This window comes from Narcine bancroftii, chromosome 6, assembly GCF_036971445.1.
Source record: "Narcine bancroftii isolate sNarBan1 chromosome 6, sNarBan1.hap1, whole genome shotgun sequence".
NCBI lineage: Eukaryota > Metazoa > Chordata > Chondrichthyes > Torpediniformes > Narcinidae > Narcine > Narcine bancroftii.
Window position 1 is genome coordinate 31810771 of NC_091474.1, and position 24968 is coordinate 31835738.

Here is a 24968-nt window from a genome sequence, read left to right on the forward strand (position 1 = left end):
AGGGTGACCTTTTGGCTGGAAGGAGCCCCTTACTCCTCTTTTGCTGAGCAATTTCACAGCACCGACACCGAATAACTACATGGCTCATAATTCTCTGGAATTATTAATTTCTCACACAGGTTCTTAAATATGCTTAATAGGTCATTTTAACATGGTGAGATTCAGTGGTGTGAACTCTTGAAGTGTGAACCATGAAGCTCAACATAATTCAGGTCCTTGAAGTTCACTGTAATTGCCAATTCTGAATCCCACTCAAAGCCAACAAGTATTGATCGACAGATATCAGTCCTGGAAGTGAGTCAACACTGCCAATAGATAAGAATCAAACAGCTCCAAGGAAAGTAAATATGACTATTGGGGATGAGTTTTGAAGGAGGTGGGTGCATATAGATTATCGGATCATGAGGAAGAATACAATTTGGTGAAGTTCCAAATTATCATTGCAGAATTGAAGGGATCCATGCATCTCAAGAAACTCTGAAACATCTCAAAAGTGCTCATCTCATTCGAGATCTTTGTTTCTTTGCCAGATTTGACTGCTGCTTCAGGAGCACCTATCACTGCACTGCCATTTAAATCAGAACATTGCATCTCTGCAGTCAGTTAAATCAAAGGAAACACATTATGAGCCCACCATCAACACAGGTCTTACCCTCTATCTGCAGAAGGTCCACTGAGCTGAAAAGAGGGGTTTACATTTAGTAATAATGAGACATGGCCCTGCTTTCTTTCTCGTCAGCTCTGAAAGTGAAGTCCTGCTCTAAGTGACTTGGATTTTCCACAATGAGTTCCTTAACGAAAGAGAATAATGTCTGAAATAAATTGTGGGCTTTAAATTACACTTCTTAATGGTGTTAAAAGCAAAATGCATTTCCTCACCATTTCAGAGGACATGCTAACCTTCTCTTTATGCTGACAACTGTGTATATTCAAGAGGGAAATGTTTGTGTGTATTTTGGTCAGTATGGTTCATAGTGTGAAAAGTTAAAACTTTTTTAAAAAAGGAAGCAATTCTGAACATATTTGATTCTCTCAAAATCAACCTGTTTTGTCTTTAGATTTTTAATTCAAAAAATACTTTCCAATGTATATTGGTTAATATGTAACTGCTAAGTTCCTCCATCTTGTTTAAAGTTTAAGTTAGGGATGTAACCTGCGCTTATTGAATCATGACACTGCCGTGTAATGTCATTCCTTGCAGAATTTTTACTTCTTTATGAAGAATTCAGAGAACAAATGCAGCCCAATAACGTTTTGCCCAATAACATGGTATCACCTCTACTTCAGCAGGACTGCTTCTAAATTGCCCAAGAAAGACAATGACAATTCAATCCAGATGTCGTGCAAATTTTGGACACTTGAATCTGAATTAATACTTTCCAAACAGTATATCCAGTAATGCTGCAGCTGGCACAAAGGTGAAACTTTCACATTGTCACTTTACGATGTACCTCTGCAGCATTCCTTCAAGTGTAAATTATTCATGCAGTTCGTGCACTTGATTCAGAAGTGAATGAAATATTACTAATGTCCCACCAAGGTCCCTTGTTTCAATGTCCAGTCATCATTTCTGAATGCTTGTGCATCAAAAATTCGGGCATTCAGATGTGAAACTACGAAACTTAGATACCAAAAAAAGATTCTACATAAATTGACATCTTTGGGCAAAATAGATTAATGTGCAAGCCTTGTTTGTTTTTAACGATGTAAATTTAGAAACAATGCCCAAGAGTTTTGATGTAGTTTGATAACACAAAGTCATTGCTGTCATTGTGGAGATGAATTGAAACAATGCCACTGATTTTATGCTGATGCTGGGCTATGAACTGAAAGAGGACAGAGTGAATGGAAAAGTGCAAAAAATTCACATTCACTTCAGGTTATCCCAATTAGAGTCAAGTCCAATCCTGATGGAACAGTTCTCTTTCTCATATTTATCAACAGGAGTTGGAGCAGATTTCCCATTCATAGTTAATCAATGGCACAGGGAGAGTCTTTTCCCATAATGCAGTAAGAGAAAGAATACAAAATGAATTATCTCCTGCAATTTAATCTTCTGATCATGGGCCACCTGGTGTGACTTCCAGTACACCATACACAGCAATTCTAAATCACAAAATTGCTTAAAACTACAGAGCATCACAGTTTAAAATGAGCAAAGTAATTATTTTGCAAATTCCAATCAACAACTTTAATTATTTACTCCATAGGTACATTAAATAGTTCAGGAGTTGCTCAGAATTAATAATTGGTCTCCAGAAAATGTCTCAGGAGAGAGAGGCAGGGATTGAGCCTGTGATCCTCTGTACCCATTTTCATCCCAGATTATTCAACCAGTGAATCTACCCAAGGTCTAGACAGGGATTTCCCCACTGGTGGCATTGCAGATAATCTTTTCCTCCCCTGTTTCTAGCCAGATACAGATAACAGAAAGGTTCCATATCAAATAGATTTCATTCCTACATACTGTTAACTGTTCTTCCCAGAGAACACAGACAAAAGGACTTGGACATTGTCCCAATATCCTCATCTAGGAATATCCTCAAACTAAACTCAATTCATGCATTAACTAAAGGTTGAACAGGCCCCTCAAACACATGGACCTGAATGTGATTGGCTGTATTTGAGAGAGGTTGACTCCCAATTTTGCATGGAGGACAAGTTCCAAAGGAGACTTGCTTGGTATCTCCATAGGTGAAGGCATTGAGAGATATCAATTGAAACAATCTTTCATACCTTCGAGTCATTTCTGGTATTAGAAGTTATAGCACTGAAACTTTTCTTTCTCACAAAAAAAGATAAACAGAGCTCAAATATGTATAGTTATAGCATAAAGTGAAACACAAAAGTCAGCAGGACACTGTGTTTGTCGTAAAAACAGAAATGCTGGAGGAACTCAGCAGGTCTCGCCGTGTCCATCGGCAGTAAAGATATATAACTGATGTTTCAGACCGGAGCCCTTCTTAAAGATAATCTCAGGCAGTGAGTAAATCATGGAACGTTTAACGTGGACCATCTGTACTATTCGAAGGGTAGTTTTGCATTATAGCGCAGCAGCACTGTTGCATACATCGAGTTGTGACACTTTAGTGTCATTAATTTAGGCTTTGCAACCTGTATCAAATGTTGTGTAATTGAATGCTACCTGTTTCATAAAGGAAAAGCAAGAAATTGATGAAAGCAGATAGATTAAAATAGTAACTGTTGAAAAAAAGGTTTGCAAATATTTGTATAAGGAGCAAGAAAGGAAAAAGAATCATGAGAGGGTAAACTCTTTCCAGACAGAGAGCAACATAACAGGGAATTGAAAACAATCACTTTACATTTGTTTTTGCAGAAGAAGATACTGAAAACCTACCAGATAACTCAGAGAACAAAGCTAGGATGAGAAAATGATGGGGTTATAAAAAAAAAGGACTCAAAATAAATTCCAATTATATCAGGAAAAGAGTTTTGAAGGAGAGGATAGTAGTTATCATGTTAATTTTTAATGAAGATAAGTAAAGATTCTGAAACTGTTCCTGTGGATTGGAGGGAGGCAAAGTCAAGTCTATTATTTCACAGAGAGAGAAAGAGAGAGAGAGAGAGAGAGAGAGAGAAAGAGAGAAAGAGAGAGAGCAAGAGAGAGAGAGAGAGAGAGAGAGAGAAAGAGAGAGAGCAAGAGAGAGAAAGAGAGAGAGAGGGAGAGAGAGAGAGAGAGAGAAAATTAGGAACTACAGACTTGTTGCTTAACTAAGTGATGGAATTGAAATTGAAGGATGTCATAATAGAAGACCACGAAGAAATAAGAATGCTCAAAGTCGATGTAGATTTATTAAAATGAATTCATGTTGTTTGAGGAGGTGACTAGCAAAAATAGATGAGGGTAGAGTCAGGGGAAGATGGTAGACACGGGATATTGGGTTCTTGGAAGACATTGAATTGGAGTGCATGGAATTGAAGGTAAATACTGGCAAATATTGAGAACTGATTATCAAATGCAGAACAAGGAGTGCGAATCAACCAATTATTTTCAGCTTGGCATCTGTGACCAATGAGATACACAGGGATGATGTCTGGACCTCAGTCTTTCACAATCTATTTTTAAGTTTGCTGACGAGATGAAACTGGGTGGATCTATGAGTATGGAGGAGGACGTGAAGATCTGGAAGAGGAAATGAAGATATGGTCAAGCTAATGGGATACAGAGTGGAAATATGTTACACCATTCACTTGTTGCATATAGCAGAATAATAGAAGATTGTTATTTGGTTAGAAATGGTAAATTTTGATGTTCAGAGTGACCCAAGTCTGTTTGTACATTCTGCTGAAGAACAATATGATTTAGCAAGTGGTTAAGTGGCCAATAACATGTTAGCCTTCATTAAAAAAGGATTTCAATACAGCAGTAAGGAAATATTATTGGAATTGTGTAGGGTTTGGGTCAATCTGGTAGCAGGGGCTGGCAGCTGTGGCAGAGCGTGGGAAACAGTTTCCCTAGCGGTCTGCAGCAGCAAACTCAGTGAGCAAAGGATCCGTAAGGACAACGGCCAGCGATCATGGTCTTGGAACAGACCACTGTGAGGCAATCCCACATCACTCTGGCTGTTGTGCCTCGTACTCCACCAGACCCAGTGGCGTGGGTCCCAGAGGGAGGCATTTGTCCTGGGCAAGCACTCGCCTCCAAGTCCTTGTCCTAGTACATAGTGCCTAAAGCTCCATGGAAAACAGAACCGAAGAGCTACAAGGCACCATGTTCATCTTCGCTTGCAAAAGGATGGGCCACCCACGAGAGAGGGTGAGACCACAGTTAGAGTATTGAGTACAGTTTGGGTTTTTTTTTAACCAAATAGAGAACATACTTGACATAAAGAGTGCAAAAATTCATATGAATGGTTCCAGGATGGTGGTTTCACAGTATGAGAGTTTGAGTAAACTGGGACTGTACATTTTAAAGTTTAGAAGAATTGAAGAGCTAATTGAAACATACAAAGTTTCTGAATGGCTGAAGGAAGGGAGCTCCCCTGGCTGAGGTGTCTGGGATTAAGGGACAATGTTTGAGAATAAGTGGTAGGCTGCGAAAGACTGAATGAGAATAAATTATTTTGCACTCAGCCTTGCACATTTTTAGAATTCTCTGGGCTGTGAGGACTCAGTTGCATTCATTAAAAAAAAACAAATTGATAACTTCTGGTCATTAAATAAATCAAGGGATATGGGGACACCACAAGAAAAAGGAAAGGAAATCATATTCAGCCATGATTTGAATGAACAGTGGTGCAGCCTTGAAAGAATAAATGACCAACTTACATGCCTGCTCCAATTTTTTATGTACTTGTGTAAAGGAGGAGCTGCATGGTTGACCCATCACATCTATGAATCAGGGTTAAAATGGCCTCAATAAAGGGGTTCAGCTCGAAACATCAACTATTCTTTCTCTGCTATGGATGCTGCTTGACCTGCTGAGTTCCTCCAGCAGATTTTTAGGTTTAGATTCAAGGATTTGCCGTGATCTATGTGTCAATCAGAGTTGGCAATCTCAGGATGGGGCACAATGGCAACAACTGATGGAGCACCTTCAAGGCAGTAATAGAGCAGTGGTTACAAGTGTGGTCAAAAGGTCAAGTCTTAGTGAGCATTTTAATAGAGGAAGGTGAAGAAGAGGAGGAATTTAAACCTTGGGAGATGAATAATGGAGCAGCTAAATTTAGAGAAAAGAGGGAAGAGAAAAGAAATAGAGGAATGCAAATACCACTCTGGAGAAAATTATAGATATAAGTTACGAGTCCACAGAGTGATGAACAAGGCCAAAAGCTTGACAGTGATGTTTAAGGCAACATTTCACTGCAGCACCTTCTAACTGGAAGAAAAATCCCTTTGATCAACAAAATGGGAAATTGCTTTAGTTGACAAAGAAAATTGAATTCTGAAGTATGAATCCATGCAGTTTAACATTGGTTAAACAGTTTTAGAATGGTTGCTGCAACATTGTGATTTGCATTCAGTGAGTGTAAGTCTTTTATCTACAAAAGATAAAACACAAATCAGGTTATTGATCAGATTGGCAAATGAATAGCATGGATCTAATCAAAATTTGTAGCTTGATAATATAATCAGAACTGTGATTAAAATTCATCATCATGTGAAGTATATCAGTTTGGTTGTCTGTAAGCAGAATCGTGGCACCTCTTCATGCATGCATTGTGAATAAGGCTGTGTAGCACCTTTCCCAAGGCCCCATAAAGAAGCCTTCAGTTGGGGATGGGCTAAAGATGATAGGGTGTGTGGGCAAAAGGTGGTGAAACAGGGAGAGGGAGGGGGGGAAATTAAAAAAAAAACAAGAGCAGCAGTAGGTAAGGAGATGGAAATAGTAGAACTAAGTAGAGGTAGGGTTTTCCAAAAATTAGAAAAAAAAACTTGACTGTGAGGTTTAAGGCTGTCCAGGAGGAATATGATCTGTTGCTCCTCAAGTTTATGTTTAGTCTCACCCTGACCATGGTTGAAGCCGAGAACAGACACAAGAGTGTGGAAATGGTTGGCCACAAGAAGTTTTGACTCTCCGACAGACCATAGATGTTCAGCAAAGTGGTCACCTAATCAAGGTTTGGTCTCAGCAATGTAGAGGAGGCTACACCAGGAATACCAAACGCAGCAGATGAAATTGGAGACTGTGCAGGTTTAGCTTCACCTCACCTGCAAGGTCTGCCTGCTTCTCACATCAGTTCAGGAGACTACTTTATAGATACTGAGACAGGCAATATGAGTGAACTGAAATGGCCTTCATATGGTCAAAATGGTAACACCAGTGATGCTACAGTTTCATAAAGGTGTACCAACATCAATTTGGTGTCCTTGTTCTCTTTATGTGGCTTTCAACTTATGCTCATATGTATTTTTTTTACAAGAAATGAAAGAAAGCAATACAAGTGCTCATGGTCTATTACAACTTGCAATTCTTTTCAGGCCTCTTTGGAAAAAGATAATGATTCCCTTTTCAACCATCACAAGGCTCCTTTATTGAAGGTCCAACTTTAAAAGCTGTGATATTAAATTTCAGTGACCAAGAATTTCAATTTTCAATAACAATCCAAAAAGAACACACTTTTTTGGGCACAAAGTATTCCATTGATACAATTATTGCTCAATGCATGGTAAATGGAATGGCAGTGGAGTAAATGTTCTCTTTAGAGAAAGCAGCCAAACAGATGGATGATCTGAGTAGCAGAGGTGACCAGTGGGGTGCCACAGGGATCTGTACTGGGACCCCAGCTGTTCACAATTTACATTAATGATCTAGACGAGGGGATTGGATGTAATATCTCCAAATTTGCAGACGACACTAAGCTAGGACGGGTTGTGTGCACTGAAGAGGGGGTCAGGAAGCTCCAGTGTGATTTGCATAAATTGGGGGACTGGGCAGATACATGGCAAATGCATTACAATGTGGTTAAATATGAGGTTATCCACTTTGGTAATACAAACTGGAGGGCAGATTACTATTTGAATGGCAATAGATTGGGAGATGGGGAAGTGCAGAGAGACCTAGGGGTTCTTGTGCACCAGTCACTGAAGGCGAGCATGCAGGTACAGCAGGTGGTTAAAAAGGCAAAGGGTATGTTGGCCTTCATATCAAGAGGGTTTGAGGATAGGAATAAGGATACCTTACTGCAGCTGTATAGAGCCTTGGTGAGATCACATCTGGAGTATTGTGTGCAATTTTGGTCGCCTTATCTGAGGAAGGATGTTTTTGCAACGGAGGGAGTGCAAAGGCGATTCACCAGGCTGATATCTGGAATGGCAGGAATAACTTATGAGGAAAGATTGTGCAATTTGGGATTGTACTCACTGGAGTTTAGATGATTGAGAGGGGATCTTGTAGAAACATATAAAATTCTGGCAGGACTGGACAGAATGGATGCGGAAGGGAAGTTTCCAATGGTGGGTGAGGCCAGAACCCGGGGCCATGGTTCGAGGATAATAGGCAAATCATTTAGAACCGAGATGAGGAGGAATTTCTTTACCCAGAGGGTGGTGAATCTTTGGAATTCATTGCCACAGAGAGCAGTAGAGGCAGGTTCATTGAATATATTTAAGAGGGAATTAGATATATTTCTTCAGTATAAGGGAATTAGGGGTTACGGAGAGAAAGCGGGGATGGGGTACTGAACTTTAAGATCAGCCATGATCTCATTGAATGGCGGAGCAGGCTCGAATGGCAAAATGACCTACTCCTGCTCCTATCTTCTATGATTTTCTTTATAAAATTGAACATACCTTGTAGCAGCTTACTGGACCTCAAATCCTGGTGAAGATACCGAATGTTACTGCCCAAAGTTATTATCATAAGGTTTTCCTTCACTTACCAGTGAACAAGTTATGGAGTCCATTTAATCACTGTATATTTCTTGCCAAACCATTTTCTAGATTGAGCTACCAAAATATTGTGGCATACCCGTCTCAAAAGCATTGGAATGAAAATAAACTCGGCAGATTTCAGATGAATCATTTTATCCAATTACTACACTGCCCTGAGCCGCATTCAGCTTGCTTTGGGCAAAATAATACAGCCTGAATTCTTGTTTATCATTTTTACAACTGCATTACTTTGTTCCATAGTGTCTCTGCTCAAACAACCTTAACACATCCTTAATAATGCATTACAAGAAACATTTCTCAGCACTTCATGTTCTTTGCAAAAAGCTTCTGTTTCCACCACTCAAAAAGCATTCACCGTATCAGGCAGAAGGTTACACTGACACGTTAGCCTCTCCAGAATGGCTGTGATCAATTAACTCTTGAAGTGCTAAGGGTATACCGCTCTACTCTGTGTTTTTGTTCTGTAGCTGGCTTTCGTCTGACTATTAAACCATGATTTTCCAAATTATGGAGGTCATGCTTCATCATTTCATACAAGAACCTGTCACATCAAGTGGATTGTGGCCATGGTTTCATTCTGCAATTTTGACGGAGCATAACCCTGGTGGGTATTTTATTCATGTAATTGTATAAAACCATCAAGACAGTGCATCAAGACAAATGATGAAAGAGTAAAAACAAAACAAAAGAAAAAGAGTGAATAAAAATAATATGGTTCGGAAATATAATCTCCAAATGAAAAAAGTCCAGTACAGTATTTAAGGAGTCATCTATGAAAATGAATAAAAGGCAAAAAACATACTGGCAGATGGAAAGGAATGTAAAATATACTTTAAATTCCATCCTTCAGATTTAGATAATATGACTGCCAGAGGCATCAAAATTATAAATCATAGGATGGCAAAATAAATGCTCATTTCTAAGAGTTATATTTATACCAGATTTTGAAAACATGAAACACAGTAAAAGAACTCAACCTTTTCAACAAATGTAAACAAGGTGAGAATAATTTACAGGAAATACTGTGCACAAACATGACTTAGTGACAAGGACATTATGGCTTTTAATCCTCAAAAAGGCCCAAGATAGATGATCTATTGTAGTGGATAAGTGGTATAGGAATCAAAGTGTATTTTATCTAAAAAAGGACTATACAGTTTCTTAAGAAGCATCCACAAAGCCATTGTAGCTTTATTATATATGGGAGAATACACCAAAGGAGGTTAAATTTTTGGAACAATTTTAATCTGAGGTAAAGCAAAGTGGTGAGCATTGATTTTACACATTGCGTGCAAATACCTGACCTCTCTGATGTATTTGATTGCCTTCTATTGCCATCCCACTGAATTGATGGAGAGGAGGATTTCATGCAAATGTGTACATGGTTCGAATACTAGAAACTACAACATTATTTTCAGAGGTACAGTGTCCAAGCATGTCTGCTATTCAAAGCGGTGGGAGACAGGTGGATAATGAGATGGGAAGTTAGGTGGAAACATAAAATCACGTTTCAAAAACTAGCTTCAGAAAGGCAGTAAATCCACAGTGGAAATCCAGATATTTCATGGCAATTGTTTGAAACTACCAACCTATTTGATTCAGTTATCTCAAAGCTAATATCATCTGTATTGGATTCTGGGAGGAATGAGTCTGTCATCACAACATGAATTTAGACAGTTGCGAACTAATGTATGATTCAAGCCAAGGTTTAAATTGATCATGCCTTAGGATTTGGCACAAATCCGCTTGACCAAGAAGGTGAGCATAACGATTTATCTCTTTCAGTTTGGCAACTGCTGATAACGCTGGTGAAGAACAGAACAATGGTGATTCTTACTGGCAGGTGCAACATACTTTTTCACTGAGAACATCACTAAAAATGAAAAACAATATTCAAGCCAAAAATTTCAGTTAGTTTGTTTAAACTGCAAAAAAATTTGAACAAGTACGAAAAGATAAACATATCACATCTCCTGTCTCTTCTTTCTTTTCAAAATGATTTATACAGAATGAATTACTCTAATACAGTGACTGTTGGTATGTATGATGAGAAGGTAATTAAATGAGCACCTACTTCATCAATCTTTTGGAGTTGATGGCCAGAGGGAGAATGCTGACCAGGGCACAAGGAAATTATATCATTCTTCAAAGGGTGTCATGCAAATTTGACGTGCATCTGAATCATCGGAACAAGTAGAGTAGATTAAATGCAGGTGAGATTTTAACCTCCAGAATTGAGAGTTTCACTTTGACAGAAAGGTAATTCCAAACTCCAGCCTAACCCATCTTAAACCTGACGCTACTGAAAAACCCACCAAGAGGATATAGGCTATCCTTTCTTTTCCACCTCTCTTCTTGGCTTAAAACTGATTGCCTGGTTTCCCAGAGCTTGAAAAGTTACAAAAAAAACAAAGTATGTTGGATGGAGTAGTTTCTGTAGCAATTCCTATGGGACAAAGACACACAACATGGCTCAACAAGTTGCCTTATTACCTTGAAGTAAAACATAAAAGTTTGCAGATGTCATGACCAAAGTAAAAACACAATGCTGGAGAAACTCAGCAGGTCAAACAGAGCATTATCTTCGCTGATGAAGGGCTCATGCCCAAAACTTTGGTTATTTAGCTTTACTATATAAAGGACACTGTTTGACCTGCTGAGTTTCTCCAGCATCGTGTTTTTACCTTATTACTTTCCCAATAAATAGACATGTGCCTCCTGGTGTACAAGTTCAGTATCCCCTATAATTACATTACTGCCACTTCCTCTTTGACAGCCTGAAATCTTCATTCCCCAATTGATAATTTCCTCCTCGGATCCCCGAATCTTCTTCCCTCTTTCAAGCTCTTTGTGGGAGTTCTGAATTACTACATTTAAAAATCCAAACTTTCTGACCAGTCAATTGATGAGAACAGGTTTTCCACAGGGACCCTCCTACTCATGTTCAGACTCTCCAGGTATCAAGCCACATCAACATCCCACACACCCATGATGTTTCCTTCATTCTTCCCTGGCCCCCAGCTGTGATGTACTACAGGTCTGCAAATATCTAGGCCAATAATCCCAAATGCAATCCTCTAATTTGGATAGGTATACTTTCTTTCATTCTCCAGAGGATTGCTCACCTTCTTTATCACAATATAGAAACGACATTAAGAATTAAAAGTTGAGGAATCAATTTTATTCCATTAAACTTACTTAAAAAAAAAGGTTTTCCTGGCTTCTCTCTAAAACACTGGCTGTCAAGTTACAGGGACAGATTAAGCAGGTTAATACTTTATTTCATTGAGCGTAGAAGAATGAGGGGAGATTTGATAGAGGTATTTGAAATTATGAGTCTAGACAGAATAAATATAGGGAGGCTTTTTCCACTGAAGGCAGTTGAGATGCAAACCAGAGGACATGGGTTATGGGTAAAAGGGGAAAAGTTTAGAGAGAACAATAGAGAGAATGTCTTCACACAGAAAGTGGCGAGAATGTGGAACGAGCTGCCACCTGAAATGGTGAATCTGGGTTCAATTTTAATTTTTAGGAAGAATTTAGACAGGTACATGGATGGGAGGGGTATGGACGGCTATGGTCAGCCAGGTCAGTGGAACTAAGTAAAATAATAGTTTGGCTTGGACTAGAAGGGCCAAAGGGCCCATTTCTGGGTTGAATTGTTCTATGGACTATCTTACATTGAGCAATTGTGATTTGTAAATACAAGGCATACGTGGCCTGGACAAGCACATTAAATAGCTGCTACTGATTCCTCAATACAGCAATTATTATATGTATATTCTGACTGGAGTCAGTTGTTTGCATTTTGAATTTGGTAATATAATGAAGCTGCCTAAAATTAGTTTTAATTGAGCTACAGCAAGATCCCACTGAGAAAGTCCAAACTTGGGACAATTCAATCATGCCTTGCAGAGCATTCCATTGAAGCTCTTGGTGCTGATGAGTGAAATGTTCCAATTCTCAACTGGTGCTGCTTGTAAACATCACACAAATTAATGTAGACAGTGCAATGGGTTTGAACACTATCAGAGAGGTCTTGGATTTAAGGGCAGACCAGTAATTTGGAATGCAATCAGACTCCTCTTTTCATCCTATCTAAATACTCCAAGTAAATTGACGTGCAACATTCTTCATCAAGCTGCAGTGAAACAAGAGCTCTGCAGCCATGCAACAAATCAACACAAAATTAGTTATTCCATTCAAGAATCTGAAAAGATACTGGAACACTAAGGAAGTGGTGGGAATGTTGTCAGGGTAATCTCAGGATAATTTAGAATGCAATCATAAAGAAGGCTCTCTAACAGCTATTCTTTGTGAGGTGTTTGAGGAGATTTGGTATGTCACAGAAGAATCTCAAAACTTCTACAGGTGGACTGTGGAGAGCATTCTGGCTGGTTTCATCACTGTATGGAACAGAGTTACTAACCTTCAAAACTCCAGACAGTTGTTAACTTGGCCTGGAACATCACGGGCACCAGACTTCACACCATCGAGGATACCTACGAGAGACGGTGTCTTAAGCAGCTCTCTCCTCAAGGACCTCCACCACACAGGCCATGCCCTCTTCACTCTGCTACAATTGAGGAAAGGGTACGGGAGCCTAAAGATGAGCACTCATCGACACAAGGACAGCTTCTTCCCCTTTGTTATCAGATTCCTGAACCAAAGGCACTGCCTTTCTTTCACTTCTCACGCACTTTAGAAAAAATTTGTTGTAAGGTGGTTTATATAAATGTTTGCACTGTGATGCTCCCACAAAACACCAAATTTCATGACTGGTTCATGACAATATATTCTGATTCTTACAAAGAATAATGCAACGTAAGCACTGATATATTCAATCATGAAAACGTGAAAATCATCTAAAAGGTCCATCGATGAGATCTACTGAAATTGTCTGAAGAGGGCGGGCAAAATCGCTGAAGACCCCTACCACCCTGCACACAGCTTCTTTCAGCTACTCCCATTAGGAAAGAGTATCAAAGCCAGAACTACCAAGCTTCTTCATACAGGCAATGAGACTGCTGAACAACTAAATGAACTGCTCACATTAACCCATTGAGATTCTACAATTTATTAAACAATATTTATTAATTTTTTAAAAATGATGTATACATGTACTGCACATACATCACATGTCTGGTTGTGTGTTTGCATTACTTTGCACTGAAGACTGGAAAACAATTTCGTCAGGTTGTACTTGTACTATTGGATGATAATAAATTTGAACTTGTTATATATAGAAAATGGATCAGGAAAAGAAAATTAAAAAAAAAAATCGCACAATACTGGTAAACATTAATTTGCAAGGGTTTCATCTTTAGAATCATAAAGTAATTTGTTCAAACACAAACTGATATTCCTCAGGGAGTGCTCATTGACAAAACACACAATATATTAGTGTGTGACTATTAATCTTACATTAAATTATTGAAATAATGATGTGTACAAATTCACCACCCATGTTGAATATCAAAACAAGTGTTTATAATTCAAAATGCAATTACAGGTACACGATCCTTTATACGGAAATCTATATTCCGGAAAGCTCCAAAATCCAGCAAGTGGGGACCGGCGGTCAGAGGAGGCGTCGGGTGCCGAGGGACTGGCGGTCGGGGGAGGCGTCCGGGCGGCCGAGGGACCAGTGGTTGGGGGAGACGGCCGTTGGGGGAGACTGGAAGGGGGTGGGGGTGAATACAGCAGCACAATTCGGGTGGGCTTTCCGAAATCCGGAAAAATTCAAAATTCAGAACGCACTGTCCCCCAAGGGTTCCGGATAAAGGATCGTGTACCTGTAATGACATTGCAAAAAAAAAGGGCTAAGATGCCTTAAAAATAGATTTTGCTCTTTATATGACTTTTTTCCATTTTCTAAGGAAATACATAACTTTTTCCTCCAAAAGAAAAAATGGCACCACATTGATCGAATTGCCCTAATCTATAAATGACGCATACTCTACCTTACCTTAATTTATTGCCCACTCCTATCTGGCCAAACCCTTGTAGCAACTTTAAAATTCAGTTACATCTTTACAATGGCTTAGTTCACACATTGCAACCTGTCCTTTTCAATGTACAAAGTGTACCATCAACTCTTACTCGTCTCTACCTTGACATCAACGAGATAGTAATGTACCTATGGGAATACAGCTGAGGAGAGCTATATTCGCTGAGAGTAAGCTGCCAGGCAAGTTCTTAACAATTGCTTTCACTGGAGCTGTCACTTTGGAGCTGTCATTCATGCTTTTAGAGTCATGGGGTCAGTGTCATTTCACCCGCATCATGCCAAATCTTTTGCCCATCAACACTCCCCCCATTTGCCTGCATTAGCACGGTATCTTTGAGACTTTTTCTGGTCGCTCATCTAAAGTACTGATAAATTCACCAAAATACCCCTGTCTTCAAGTGTACGTCTTTTCAATTGAGCAAGTAATCGAGGGTAGTGGGGAACTGTATCAGTTCCCCATACTGAAGAATAGATCTGGCCTGGGGCAGATCAATCAAATTATATTGAGTGGGAAGGCAGACCTGTGGGACTGAATGGCCTTCTCCTTGTCTTTATTATGTCTTTAATAATACACCATTTCACTTCAAACAGACTAGAAAATCCTAATCCAGGACTAATCCTACTCATTTCTGAAAGATATCTTCATAAGTATTTTAACTGTACACTGATGTGAAAAGCCAACAATAATTTTCATTTTTTTTGACCATTACAAACTGTGACAAAAGAAGTGAGCATTCACTACCTAACAACTTAATCAGCTCAATTATTTCTTTTTGTTCCACTGTGGATAATTCCACATCATCTCATGAAAATATAAGTTCTAAATAGGTGGTGTGTTGGAAAAAAGTTTGCGACTCAACCATTTCATCCAAAGATTTTGTAAGATTGTACACAAAGAGAGAAAATGTTGGGACTGTTCAGGAGGTTGGGCAGATCTGAATTCTGACAAAGAGTACATTTTTAAAAATTAACTCAGTTTCTCTATCCATAGGTGCCTCCTGACCTGTAGCATGCTCCCAATATTTCCAGCATATGCAGTTCTTCAATTTTTGTCTGACTTTACTTGACAAAAATGTAAAGCCAGAGAAAAAAAAAATCAAGCATAACCCCAAATAAAGAGTATGGCATGAAAATTGTTAGCCTTCCCACTTTTTAAACAAATGAAATGCTATTCTTTCATTTTATTTCAGAAAGAACTGGTTCGGTTAACAAAGTTTGGAGGATTTCATTACAAGAATATAAAAGCAAAGGAAAAGTTGAAGCATAAATCCATTCAGAGTAATGAAGAATAAAGTATTAATTTACAGAGAGGAGCAAAATTTGGGTTTCTTTTAAAATTGTACCTGAGAAACTTCCAAGATAATGTAATAATGACTTACATATTGTGATAGGGTTTATCCGCATTCACTGTTTGATGAGATGATAATATGAAAGCATAAATTTAATGATCATATAATAAAGTTGCAGGGGAGACTGGGGAATTATAACTTTGTAGTTGGCATATGCAATTCTTTGGTAAAACTATTGCTTCTTGCCAGCACTTTTGAAAGAAAATTATAAGGTGGCTTGGTTAATCATAATATTAAAGACTACGTTGAAAAGAGACTCTGATCAGTTTAAATGTAGAGAGCAACACAAGTGGGCACCATCAGTCAAATGTTGTACATATTGTAAAATTCAATAATTCCATAAGCACTAAAAATTAAAACTTACAGTTTCAGGCAGTACAATTCTATAATTTCACTTTAACAAGATTCCTATGTTGCCATTTAGTTTAATCATCTCACTGCCAAGTTTCTGCTCCATCACAACTTCAGAATCCTCAGAATTTCAGGAAAGATTTTAATTGTGTATAAGGACTAGAGGTGGGAGTCCTTTTAAGTTTAGAAGTACAGTAAAACCACTGGTATTTGGAATTCTAGCAACTGACAGTCTCAAGCAACTGGAAAAAAAAAAGAGGAAAATAAATAAGAATAAAGTAAATAGGTAAAAATATGCAAGTTTGAAATTGTAAAAGCAAATATTCTCTGAAGTAGCACATAAATCTTTCGTGAAGATGGGAACAAATATTCAGCTAGAGCCTTGGTCATGCTTTGTTTACAGCAGCTTTTTAAATAAAGTGTGAATAAAGTTGTGTTGGAATAAAATGGTGTTGCCCAGGAAGAAGAATTGGTTGACGCTGCTTGCCTTTGGGGTGATTCTCTTAAAGTGTCTCCTCTTCCCTGCTTAGTCGCTCCATTCAAAGGCTTTATCCGTAAACTTGGGGGAGGAGGATTTAATTATCTATTTTATTGTTCATCTTTCAGGTGGCTCTGTGGAGGGGGAGGAACCTGTAGATACAGTGATGGTTAAATGTTTTCAAAGATTGTGGCTGAAAATAAAGGTGAATGCTTTAAAGTTCATATATACAGGCAAGCGAAGATTGTTTAGTGTAAGTACCGTGTACTATTTTTTGTCTTTTGTCTTTTAAACTGTTTATTCTTAATGTAGGTGTACTAGTTAGACATTGTAAGAGCAAGTGTCAAGCAACCAGAAAATACACTTATCTGGCATCTACCAATTCCCATAGGTGCTGGATACCAAGTGTTTTACAATTTGTGATGCAACCCCCAGGGATTAGAGGTTTGGTTTGTAAATAATTTGCGACACTATAAATGATCTGTCATCAGCGTGGAGTTTGTTGATAGTGGGTCCATTACTCAAACAAGAGAATTTTATGAACCCAATTTCAGTAAAACTGTACAATATATTTTCAAAGTTATCTAGTGATGGCTTTGCACTTAAATTATTGGATTTACTAGTGAAGTTAATTGACATTTTTTCTTAAGCAGTTTAGTAACTTTGTTAAACTGCAGAGAAAGAGGTAATCAGCTGAATCTGTTCACTTATTACATAACTTCAAGGCAAAAGTGTGTGCTGCAGAAGGTAACTGTGATCTAAGTCCTGATACAGGCCTTTACTACATATCACCAAGAGCTGAAGAAAATGCGAGTACTGTCACAAAACGTGATTTAATTTAGTAATATCTTCCTATTGATGTCCATTCAGGACATTAAGGGGACTTAACTACTCAGTTAAGCTGTGTGCACAGAGAACTGGTTTTAACATTAAAAAAAGATAGGAAATGCTGGAAAAACTCAGTGTATCAGGCAGCATCAGTGGGAAGGCAAATAATTAACATCGAGCTGAAAATCCTTCATTGGGACCAAGCTTGATTTTCATTAGTTTTAACCAAGGAAATGCAGAATTTTGATCCCATTTAGTTAAACTTTTAAAACACCAATCCTTTGATTAGGACCACGTAATTCAGAAATTCTGAATACTTTACACGTGTGCTTTTATATAAAATGAAGCAAATAAGTGAATAACCAGCATGCAATGAATTCTTTTGCCTACGTCTATTTCAACAGGTAATCTATCAGTTAAAAAAAAAGATCCGTATTCTTGTTTAAATGTTTATAACAACACAGTTATCCTAGCGGTTAGCGAAATGCTAGAACAGTACCAGCAACCTGGGTTCATATCCAGCCCTCTCTGTTATTATGGACCTTGGACAATTTTAATTTTGACTGAGGATAGGACTGAACCTATTGCAGGGGATTTACAGCTGTTAGAAGCTGCAGTAGCGCTGGGCTGCCGCTAGGGAACTTTGACAGCTGTCAAAGAATGTGATCCATATGCTGGAAGCCTGTGGGCTCACAGGAGAGCAAGTCTGTGGCTCTTAACCTCTCTCCACCAATGGGGAGAGCTGGAGGCACGTGTAAGACAGTTAAAAAGCCAAGAGTGCTGGTTTTAGAGAGGTTAGTTGGTGGATTGGACTGCAAACAGTCAGACAGTTGGTCTGACAGTTGGTCACCTGGCAGCTTCAGTAAGCCAGACGCTGAGTTGCTTTGTTCATGGGTCATTTGGAGTCATTTGGAGTTGCATGTCAGTGTGCTCACCCAGGAGTTTCAGTGGGAAAAGGAAGACTGCGCTACTTTGTCCACAGGAACACTGTTGTCCTGTCAGCATTTTGGGGAACTCTGATATCTGGAGTGTGTGTGGGACTGTCCAGTACATCTCCCATCCTCGATGAGGAAGAGGACTTCATGTGTTAGGAGTCATGGGACCACTCAAGCCAGGGTGTCCAAAGGAGAGGACTTGCATGATAGAAGGTCACTTAATAACACTAAAAAGGGCTTTGAAAGACTTGTGTGACAGAAGGTCACTTGGTAACCCTAAGGAGGGCTCCAGAGGCGTGAATCTTGTGTGGTGACTCAGAGGTCACTGTGAAAGTTCCCAGGTGAAGGAAGTAAAGGTAGTTGGTGCCACATTTGAATCTCAAGCCAGTCTCGTGTTCCCCTGACAGGGTTGAAAGTCCATAGGGACCACAGTCATCTGGATACAGCATCAAACTAAAAGACCAGTAGGCAAGAAAACAAATAATCCCAAGCCTAGAGACCAGATCTGTGAGCTCTACCTTCTTAACTCACTGACTTGACATGACTGACTTGGGGGATTTGTTTTGGGGAATTTTTATTGATTTTTGGGGGCAGTTGAGCTTGGACTGTAATGGTCTGGGTTCCCCTGCCCCATCATACGCCATATAATAATCTGTTGTTCGTATAGAGTTGTCATTAAGGCTTATGTTTACAAGTTAAGTTTATTGGGTTAATTCTATTATTGTTAATTTGTTAATAAATTTTGTGTTAAACTTGACCCATTCATTTATGCATCTCTCAATTGTTGCTGGGGAATGTAACACTATAAGGAGATTGTACATTCTCCCAGTGGCTGCACGCATTTCCTCCGGGTGCTCCAGTTTTCTCGCACTGTACGAGGTTTGCAGGTTAATTGGTGTATTTGGGTGGCAAGGATTCGTGGGCTGGAAGGGCCTATAACCATGCTGTCTCAAAACAAAACCCAACAATAAATGTTCTTGGACCATTCATGGATCCGTTAATGATTATCTGAATGGGAGATCCTGAACTTTCAATCGTAATGAACCATTCAAATATAAAATCTGTTTTCTATTTATGGTCCAGCTTCAGAATAAAACATAGTTTCCCAATGTTACTGATTTATGGAATTTGATGCCAAACCAGCAAGGAAGCTCTCATTACATGCTGGATTACTAGGTCATTCCAGAGTACCTCTTCAACTCAGTCTTCTAGTTGCTGAGAGGCTGGTGTCAGCTGCTGGTTAGATGCATACTTGCCTTAAACCTCAACAGGCACACATGGACTATTATCGGTAATTAGAGGTGCCCTTGTGCAAGTTGTAATGTAAATAGGCAGCTTGGAGTTCACAGATAAGCATTCTGCTGAGATGCAAATTAAGTACATGAAGATTGAGCCAGGTTAAAGAAAATACAAAAAACATTCCAATCAATTGGAAAGTGAAATCAGCCCAGATAATTATACTCACCCCTGCTGTTTGTGTTTGAAGTTACATTTTGTTTGAAACCTCATACAGAACATGCTTTTAATTTAAATAAATTATTTTAGTAGCAACATCACATTTTGTAAATTACAGAAAACAGTTTCTAATTATACTGTGTTAATTGACTGAAAACTAACAAAATGTAGTTTTGATTAACCTCAGAAGCTCCATGATTCCTCTTTAATGCTGCCATTGTGAAACCAGTGAAAACAGTGACAGATAAATACATTTTAAAAATGTTTTTCCACTATGCCACATTTTAATAGCAATGATGAGAAAATCACAAATATATATTTTAGTATCTCATATTCCAATGAACACTTTCAACCCATCTGAAAAAAAAACCCCCATCCTGGCACAAAAATATTGCTCAATGTAGCCGTAGAGGATGTCAGTGTGATGTGAAGAGGGTTGATGGTGGGCAGGTGAAGCATTTAGAAAGGAGGAGCTTAATCATGATGTAGCAACTTATCCATGTATGTGAACACTGACCACTGACAAGACTTTGCTTTTCCTTCGTGTTCTCACATCCCAATGACCCACTTACATGACTGAGCTTACATAGGCCATGAATATCCCTTTCTCTGTACTGGAAAAAGAGCCAGTATCTGTGATGTTTACACTCTTCTTTCCTCTTTGGCTTGGCTTCGCAGACGAAGATTTATGGAGGGGTAAATGTCCACGTCAACTGCAGGCTCATTTGTGGCTGACAAGTCTGATGTGGGACAGGCAGACACGGTTTAATGTTTACACTAGCAACACCAAAACACATAAGAACAGGAGTGGGGTGGAGCAGGATTGCTGGAAAGAAATGGAGCCCCCCCTCAGTTTTTAAAATGTTGCCGGGCATGTAGGATGTCCTGGCTCTGGGGGCGAAGAGACCAGTATTTAACTTGTTTAGCTAATTCCACCACTTAGTGAGATCATGGTTAATTGGTTTCCTGACTTCCCACGGCTATTTTTTCCCCTCACCCCTTTAGATCAATGGTTCACAAAATCTACCAGTTGGAAATATTAAAATACTAACTGACTGAGATTGAATTCCCAAAAGTGGAAGAGAGTTAAATGTCTTCACCATTTGAGATCCTCAATATCTCTCAAAGCTTAACTCAAATTATTAGACCATGCCAACAGTCCAGAATTGTCAGCCAATGTTAATGAGGTAGAAGGTCAGAAAATCCCTCAAACTATCTTGAAAACTTCAATTATACAGCATCTAACTTTCTTTAATCTGGGCAACACGATGTCAATTTTGCAGAAATTCACCATAATTCAATTCAGGTAAATCTATACTGCACACTCTCTTCAGCCACTTTGACCCTGCCAAGATGAGGTGTCCTGATCTACACCTGGCACTCCAGATGTGGTTTTATTATTTTATATACACAGCTCCTCCCTGAACTCCCCATCCCCTCTCCATTCAGAGAGCAACTTCCTCTCCCTATCACTTCTCAGCTTTCTTTTCTCTTCCACCTATGACCCTGCCCCTTACTTGGAGATGGCCTGGGATTGAAAGTGGTGCACTGCCTCTTGGATCTTTAACAGGTCATACCTTGTGTAGGATCCAAGACCCCCACTTATGGTGAATTTGGAGTCAAAGAACACTCATCACCTTGGTCACAATCTCTTCTCACTGCTATTTTCAGGAAGAAGGTACAGAAGCTTGAAGTCTGGCATCTCTTGCTTCAAGAACAGTTTTTTTTCTAAAAGCGATTGGGGGTCAGGTCAGACTCTTGAAAATCTGCTCACAACCCTAATCATAAACTATTCCAGGTCACAATTCCATTTATTGAACTTTTCTTTCTTGCAGTAACTGTAATTGTGAATATTATATATCTTTGATATTTTTTTCCATACTGGGGTAACATAATGCATAATATTGCACTTTTTTTTTACAAAAGTACCTGATCAGTTGCAGCAAGTTATGAATTTCAATGCACACGTACATTGTATAATATATAGATCATTGTCAAAGAGAAAGCTACTTTATAAAGATGATTTTGCTTCTGTCATTGAAAAAAAATTGTGTTGCATTTTGGTGAGCATATTTTATTTTTAAAGTCAGTAATTTTTAAATGTTTTAAACTACCTTATCCAAATTTAGTGAATTTTAAATGTCTATGAATATTAAAATCCCTCACAAATTTTCTGGTTGTCAAAACAGAGGTGGTTTGGCAGTGAGAGAAATGGGACATATGTCATTGCACCCCAGGATGCATCAGACCAACTTTCTGCTTCAGGACCAGTCAACGTGGAGGTTGGAGGGACCATAGACAGTGATCCCAGATGGTGGGAGGATGGGGCTGCATCAGTAACGTCTTCTCCATTGCCTTTATGTAATTTAATCTCTTCCATCTACATTGTTTACAAAGTTGTTTATTTTTATTTCATTACAAACCTGGATACACAACTCTATTCCATCTTCTACACAACTTATATTGTAAATACACAGATCTTTCATTACAGGGCACCAGGAGTCGCATGTGACCTGCCCATTATGCACATACTTTGTCTCCTGTGACCCAGCCAATTTCCTACTGAGTCAATACTTTAGTATCAGCTCCATGGCCTTCAAAATTAGCTCTCAGTCTTTAAAGATATACTTTCTCATATGCCTTCTGAAAGTCTGGTTTAATCATATCCATTAAGAATCCATTGTTAATGACTTTAGCCAACCCTTCAAATACCATAAATCAGCAAGCAATTATGGAAAATGAAAAATAAAAGTTAGAATATATATTCACAAATATCTATTATTTGCTTAACAGGAAGACTTTCAAGATACTATATGTGAAGAAGATCCTGTTTTCAAATGTGCAACACTTCACAGTGGCCATGCCTTTGCATTCTGTCGCATTGAAGCGAAAGCAGAGTTCTACATAATAATTTGTAAAAATGCACTTCCTATTGAAAGTCTTTTGCAAAGATGTTAACCACCCTGGCCCCATAGCTGAATAGACCTCCCTGGAAGGGTCAAGCCTTTTTTGACAGAATGATTCTGTTCACTTCCATAACCCATCAAACTGTTTTTCTTGGAAAAAAAGGTAAACCAAACAGCAGCCAACTTTTCTCTTGCAATAAAAGCCAACATTGTGTAGTCATCTATCATTGCTGAGATGCAGTATATTCCCGGTTTTCCCCTAAGCCTCGCCACTTCTCATGTTGCAGCTTTTAACAATAACTCTAAATAATATTAGCAATGACAAATGGCACCATATCTTCAATATCCACAATCAATATTTGCTTTAAAACAGCATCCATCTTTGAAGCTACTGACCAGCAGCCAGGGAGATGAGAAACATGGTCATTTCAGAAGGCTGGAGCAAGGAGGACGGACACACAGCATGAAATTTGGCACAAAATTTCCCAGCTGTATTAGTTTTAGTAAAGCAGTGATACTTTGTAACTTACAGTGACTAAACTCAGACAGAGTTGAAAGCTGATCTGATCATCAGATAGGACAGTTTTACATTTTTTTGCTCCCGATACCAGTACTCCTCAACTGGCGACCATGTTCCGTTCTGGCCAACTGGTCATATTTTGGAATGGATATATGTTGGAAATGAACTATATCCGTGTTATAGTTCGTTAAATTCAACATGGCGGCTACTAAGGCCAGCTCTCACGAGAGGTGTTATTTTCCAGAAATAGGCCTGACTTCAACCGGAAATGTGTAATTTTTATACTTTTTCTTAATTTAAAAAAAAATCATCGTATGTATGGATGGCCGTAAGTTGCAGAGGTGGTAAGTCAGGGAATACCTGTACTTGGTTGAGAATAATGAATTTAAACAATAAACCTTTGCTATCTTCACATAATTATCGAGCAGTTAACAGAAACATCTTTTGATAATTTAATTCAGCATGAGATTAGTGATTGTGAATGTGATTTTTTTCCCCACCTCTGAACTGTAGCATTTTAAAGAGTCATTCGAATGTTTAACATGTTTTAACGCATAAATGAAACATTTGGTTAGGTTAAATTTCATAAATGCAATAAATCCTCAAGGAATAGTAATGTTTGCCCCATAAAATTAAAGAACATTTTGAGACATGAACATTCATTATGAAGTAACGTAATACTGAAGTACCAATGAGTTAGAAGGAGGTCAGTCTGGTGCCAAACACCTACCGTGTTAAATGGAGCTGGGAATATTAGGTGTAGGCTAACTGATTATACTAACTGAGTTAACTGTTATCTAAATTGAATTCAGAAAATGAAAATCTTCCTAACTGCCGATGTTAACTTAATGGAATAGTCATGTCATGTATAATCTCAATGCCATTTAACACCAGAGAAAGACAGTATGTATTCCTGTCCCATTCTCGAAGGTCTTTTTGTATCAGGCTACTTTTTCGGTAGGCAGGAAGTTACTGTATATTGCCACTGATAATGCTCATAATGTTATCAATTCCCCAGCTACACATTCCCAAGGGTTTCATGGTTTAGTTGGGAATGTCCCTCTCCCCTGGGCTGCATTCTGCCCTGCCATTCCTAAAATGCTTCATCTTCAAGCTCTTTTAAATATTTCAACTTCAAATCCATTTTTTGGATGAGACCCGAAAACAAGACCCCATCTATTTTCGTGGAACTATTGAGAAGAAGAACAGGGAGGTTCTCCCAACCATTCAGAGTAATATCTATCCTCAAACAAATACCACTTTCGAGCATGGATGTGGGCAGGATGGCTGCTGCACCTCCTAGTTCACTTTGAATGTACTTCCTTGAGACTTTCTAAGATCTTTCTTTCTTTAAAAACTGAATCTTCCTGTGATAGTACAGGTCTATCACCAATGTACATAGTGTATATAGTTACTGTACCTAGACTGTGCTTACAGCGATTGGCTGAGAGCTAAGCCACTCCTATTGTCTGGGCCTTAAAGGGTTGTGTCCCTAGCCAGGTCGGATCATTCCGGACTGGTCGGCCACCTGTGAAGAGCTCCGGTCTTTTGCTAATAAAAGCCTTGGTTTGGATCAACAAGTCTTTGGTTCTTTCGACGAGCTCTACACTTCCATAATGGGCTGATAATATGTTTCCATATTTTTCTAAAATATTAATTCAAGACTTAACAATTAACTAAACTAAGGGTGTTACTGGAATTAAATATTGACATGCAATATTTAGATTACATTTGTTGATAGATGGTCCATAAAAAGCATCACATTTAATGAATGAATCTAC

The 24968-nt window shown here is 38.7% G+C and overlaps 1 protein-coding gene across 1 annotated transcript in view; it reads right to left on the bottom strand.

Annotated features, from left to right (window-relative positions):
- Positions 1-24968, bottom strand: part of LOC138735929 (teashirt homolog 2) — a 491059-nt gene that overhangs the window by 275349 nt on the left and 190742 nt on the right. The gene's annotated exons all lie outside the window — the stretch shown is intronic.